The following is a 6000-nucleotide window of genomic DNA, read 5'->3' on the forward strand; positions in this document are numbered from 1 at the left end:
GGCTGTGTGCTGACAGCTCAGAGCCTGGAGCCTGCTCGGATTCTGTGTCTCCCTCTCTCTCTCTGCCCTTCCTCTGCTCACTCTCTTTCTCTCTCAAAATAAACATTTAAAATTTTTTAAAAATAAATAAATGAAAATTAAAAAAATTTTAAGTAGACTCCACGTCCAAAGAGAGGCTTGAACTCACAACCCCAAGATCAAGAGTTGCATGCTCTACTGACTGAGCCAGCCAAGTGCCCCTAAATTTAAATTTTAAATTCATTAGAATTCAAAATTTAAAAAAAATTCAAAATTCAGTTTCCCAGGCACACTAACCAAAGATTTCAAGGGCTTAGTACTCACATGTTATTAGTGGCTACAATATTGGACAGTGTGGACACCCAGCATTTCCATCATCACAGGATTCTTTTGGATTGAACTCGTATATGCAGTTTTGTATTCTCTTTTGTTTGCCTGTGGTATATACTATGAGTGTCTCCCCCTTGACTCAAGCATTCTTCGAGAAAACGATTTTAACGGCTGAATAATATGCCATTACGTGGTTGTACTGTAATTTATTAATGCTGGCCTTCCACTGTTGGTCACTTTCTGTTGTTGTAAATAATGCCGTGATGAAGTGCCTTGTCCTTAGATCTTGATCTGCATCCTTGGTGATTTATACATCACTTCTACAAGTGGAGTTATCATATCAGGGAGGGCACACATTTTCAAAGCCTTGAAATATCATGTCCAATTACCTCCCAGGAAGGTCTCCCTCCTCTCTCCAGGGAAGTGGTTGTGCTCCTCTCTTCCTGTGTAAACCTTCTGAGAAGCTAAGATTCAGCAAAGCACCCTGCCTGCCTGTCTCTGAGCATGTAGCCCAGTGCTTTGGGTGAGATGTGTCTGGAACTAGGAAGAGAATGGCCATTCATGGAGAAGACTGGACTAGGTCATGCCTGAGTGCCAGAACCTTCTGTGGTACCAGCCCAGCCCAGCTCTGTCTCTGGAAGACACATTTGAACAAGGCAGGCATGATGGTTAATTTTATGTGTCAACCAGCCTGGGCTAAAGGATGCCAAGATAGCTGGAGTACATGTCTATAAGGGCTTTTCTGGAAGAGATTAGCATTTGAAGAGGTAGATGGAGTAAATGTCATTGTCACCAGTGTGGGTGGGTGTCATCCAATCCATGGAGGGCCCTGAAGAAGGCAAATTTGTTCTCTCCTTGAGCTCAGACATCCTTCTCCTATCCATCAATGCTCCTGGTTCTTGGAGCCTTTGCACTTGGACTGGGACATACACGGTCAACTCTTCCTCCTGGGTCTCCAGCCCACAGATAGCCAAACGAACATGGGACTTCACAGCCTCTCTGTCTCCTATTGCTTCTGCTGCTCTGGAGAACCCAGCTAATGCAGCAGGAATATGCCTCAGGACTTGATTCATCACAAACCTAGCTTTGTGGCACGTTCCTCTGTGAGTTGCTCTAAACATTTTCTGAATCTAGTTTGCCCCTCACCTCTCAGGGCCAGTGAGTTTTGCACAGTTAAGAGGCGGGCCTGGGGATGTCTGAGTGGTGCAGTTGGTAAAGTGTCCAACTCGTGATCTCAGCTCAGGTCATGGTCTCATGGTTTGTGAGTTCAAGCCCTGCATCAGGCTCTGTGCTGACAGTTCAGAGCCTGGAGCCTGCTTCAGATTCCTTGTCCCTCCGTTTTTCTCCGCCCCTCCCCTGCCCGTACTCTGTCTCTCTGTCTCAAAAGTAAATAAATAAACATTTAAAAAAACATGAGGTAGGGCTTTACTACACTTCTCCCACACTTTCCCAGCAGTTCCGAGGTTTGGTCAACAAGTCCAAGTTTGCCTTAAACTATTATTCCCAGCTGCACAGCCTCCGATCTCACTCCCTGTCTTTATGTTCCCAAGCTAAGGCTCCCCCTTCTTTTTTTTTTTTTCAAAGGCTTATTTAGTATTATTTTTTTAAGTAGGCTACATGGCCAATGCAGAGCCCAACATGGAGCCCAACGTGGGGCTTGAACTCACAACCCCGAGATCAAGACCTGAGCTGAGATCAAGAGTCAGACGCTCATCTGAGTCACCCAGACACCCTTACAGGTTTTATTTATTTATTTATTCTCTTTTAAGAATTTTTATTTTTATTTTTATTTATTTATTTATTTTATTTAGAAGAGCAAGCAGGAGAGAGGGGCAGAGGAAAAGAGAAAGAGAATCTTAAGCAGCTTCTGCACTCGGCACGGAACCTGACACAGGCCTCAATCCCACGACCCTGGGATCATGACCTGAGCCGAAGAGTCAGATGCTCAACTGACTGAGCCACGCAGGGGCCCCAAGGTTTTATTTTTAAGTAATCTCTTCACCCAGCGTGGGGCTTGAACCCACAACCTGGAGATCAAGAGTCCCACCCTCCACTGACTGAGCCAGCCAGGTGCCCTTCCCCCTCCTTTCCATGGCTTGCCTGCCCCTCATTTCAGCCCCTCTTGGTGTGTTCTCCAGGGACCATCAGACCTGCACGTAGGATTCCAGACTTGCAGTCCAGGCCCCAAGCATCGGTTCTGGCACCATTGCTTCTTTTTAATTTTGACTGCTTGATGCAGCCTCACTTTTGCTCTCCGTAGGGTGGCGGTGTCTCTTGACAGTTATGAAGCGGTGCAGACTGGGCTCGAAGCAACTGCCTCATTCAGTGCGTCCTTGGACAGGAGGGAGCCAGTGGGGCTGGGACAGCAGGAGAGGCGGAGCGGGCCTGGGCTTCTGTGCGTGCGGACGGTGAGCTGGTTCACGGCCAGCTGCAGCAAGACCCCAGGCCCCCCAGGACGAGCTGGGCTCGGGCTACCCCAGGCCTCCGGGCTGCCGAAGGTTCCTTCCCTGGAGATGGGTGACCCGTTTATCTGGAAGGAAACCATTTAAAACCAACCCAAAGGCACATCCGTCTCAAGAGTCTGAGATGCTGGCAGCAAGAACGCTAGCCCGCGATGCGCCGACTTCTCGGGCAGCTGCCCTGGCTTCTCTCCAAGCTGAGTCATGGCCGTGAGGCTCCCTCAGGCTGCCAGCTCGTCTGGGGTTGCCGTGTCCTTGTTCCCTAGTCTCACCGCGGTCTGGGTTATTCAGCGGCCTAAACCAAAGCGCCCAGAGCCCAGAGGGTAAGAAGGGATCCTGCTTCTGCTGACACAAAAGGAGCCTCCCCCTCTCTCACCCCCTCTCTCTCTCAGGGAAAGAACTAGAAGTCAGAAAAGCTGGCTCCTTGCTCCAACTCTGTGGTGCTTTGGCGAAGCCCCTTCCTTTTCCTGGGGCTCCTTCCTGACAGGGAAGAGTTTGGGCTGAGCCTTCCCCCCCTGGAGTAGGCAGGGACACTGAATGAATGGGACACCGAGCAAGGTGCCGCCAGGATGCTAGGGGGCAGAGCAGCAAAAGGTTATAGCTAGCGGCTCCTTACAGGCAAAAGAACCTGTCAAAGTGTGGCCTGGTTGACCCGTTGTCCTCTGTGGAGACGGGGGTAACAACCTACATGTGCAGATGCTGGGAGAGGTGGCCCCTCCCTGTGCACTGCTGCTGCTTCTCTGGAAAAGTCCTTGGCAGGATGGGACCTCCTGGCCCGAGTTACGCCCCACCCCATGCCAGGCAGTGCTCAGTGTATAGTGACGAGGAGCCTAAAGAGGCAGCCCCCTGCCCCGGGTGGGACCAGTTCCGAGGTACAAGTCATTCCAGAGCTCCCCAGGGGCCAGGCAGGAGCTGGACCTTCCCTGCTCCCTCCGGCCCACTCCCCTTCTCTCAAGAAGCCACTTTCGAGGGCGCCTGAGTGGTTCTGTCAGCTAAAGGTTCTACTCTTGGTTTTCGCTCAGGTCACGATCTCAAGGTTCATGCGTTCGAGCCTCACGTCGGGCTTTGGGCTGACATTGCGGAGCCTGCTTCAGATTCTCTCTCTCTTTGCTCCCCTCTCTCTCTCTCTCTTTCAAAAATAAATAAGTAAACAAACAAACAAACAAACAAACATTAAAAAAAGAAAAATATCTTTGGGGAAAAAAACTACTTTCAGAGAATTCCTGTCTCAGGCTCTGCTTCTAGGAAATAACAACCCCTACGATGTCTTGCAAATATCAATCAATATTTTTGCATAGGTGGCTGTCACACAGGACTCCCTTCCTCCCATGTCCAGGTTTCCACCAGGATGCAGGGGCCCAGGAGGAGTCTGGGCCCGATACCTTAAAATACCCTGAGAGGTTGTTAAACAAGGGAGTAAGACACATTACTCTAAGGAAACAGAAGTGGACCCCCCAAATGGCTGGACCCAGGTGTCCCCAACACTCTCTCTGAGCCCCCATGCAATTGTCCCATTGGCCAGAGGAAGACACTGAGGTCTCAAGAGGGACAAATGGCCCAGGTGGGCCATAAGAACATGGCAGAGCCAGGGTTCGAATGCAGGCCTCCCCACTGGGGCTCAGCTTCCAGAAACCTCACTTTGTCCCCAGGAACAGATGGGGCTCAGTCTGCTGGACCCTGGAGGGGAGCCCCTGTCTACACTGGCTTTGTTGCCCACAGAGGCCCTCCACAAACCCTTGCTCATCCTTCAAGCTCCTGTTTGAGTGCTTCCTCCTCCAGGAAGCCTGTGCCTCCCCAGGCAGGCCAGGAGAGCAGAGCCCGATCCTACTTCTCCACCTGGGTCTGTCTCCATGTCTCCAGGTCCAGCCTGGCAGGTCCCTCAGTAAGTATTCCTCCACCTGACTCAGAAGGTCTGTCGTGCAGGTGATGTGGGGACTTATCTTTCTGGAACCTTCCACCAGACATTCCTCCCATCAAACATTGAGCCCAACAGCCTGTATAAAGAACTCGCCCTTGCTGGAAGTTCTCCCGGAGGCCAAAATTTGCACCAGCTTCCAACATCTTTTTTTTTTTTTTCCTCAGCATCCAGCATCTTTATTAGCCTCCCTTCTGCGTGGCCCCATCTGTAAATGCAAGGCCTTCAGGACTTGTGGGGCGACCGCTGCCTTGGGGGAGCAGGAGAAAACTCCAGGGCCAGGAGACGCAGGCTGGGGGGTGGTGGGTGGAGAGACAAGTCAGGGATTCTGACAGCCGCATTTAGCAGACGCTTCCTTGTTGGGTGCCACAGAGGCCCTGATACACCCTATATCCCAGTGCTCCCAGGACATTTGAACCGGGCCACTGCACCGCACAACCCTTGGGGGGCATAGGATGAAATAGAGGGGGGCTGTAGTTGCAGGCTGCTTTGCTGCGTCATTCAGCCCCATTTAACAGAGGGGATGAAAACGTGCTTAGAGTGTAAATACGGTGCCAAAGTTCACAAGGCAGGACCAGAAACCAGGCCAGCCTGGCACCCGGCCGCGCCAGCCGCCCTGCCCTGCCACTCGAGGCCAAAGGTGACAGGGAGGCTGGGTTCTTGCCAAAGTGCAGACCTCACTCCCTGCCGTGAGCTCTTTCCTGTTTCCACAAGGGTCAGCCTCACTCCCGGGGAGCAGGCAGACTTTCCCAGCGCCCCTGGGGCAGACCCTTGGCCTCCTGGCAGGGGAGCAGCTGATGGGAGTGGGGGCCCTGGCGCCCCTGCCTCGCTGAAAACCTACCTGCTGCTCTGGGGATTCGCACTGGTGACCTCAATGTGGCAACAGCTCTTTGGGGCTCTTTAATAATTTAGGGAATGTATACTATTCAGCGGGGAGGCTTCATCCCAGGATTCAGAAACACAATGCCCCGGGGATTGTTTCCAGTGGAGAGTGAAATTCCACTTGCCACAGTCACTGAGAATACAGGCCTGTTCCTGGAAGGGGCTCGGCTCTGGGTGTTTACAAACATCCTCGAAGACCGGGGAGGCCAGAGGCCAGGGCCCTCGGTGCTGAGGCGGGAGCCTGCTGCTCTGCCTGGCTCAGGGGGCCATTCAGGGGGCCCTTGGGCCCTTGGCAAGTCCCTTCCCCTCCACCTCCTACCTTTCCGCGGGGAGGGGAGATGGCGGTGGCCGGGCCTGGGGAGGAGGGGGGCTTATTCTGCTTCCTGTTTGGTTTCC

This window comes from Prionailurus viverrinus, chromosome E2 (assembly GCF_022837055.1).
Source record: "Prionailurus viverrinus isolate Anna chromosome E2, UM_Priviv_1.0, whole genome shotgun sequence".
In the NCBI taxonomy this organism is placed as follows: domain Eukaryota; kingdom Metazoa; phylum Chordata; class Mammalia; order Carnivora; family Felidae; genus Prionailurus; species Prionailurus viverrinus.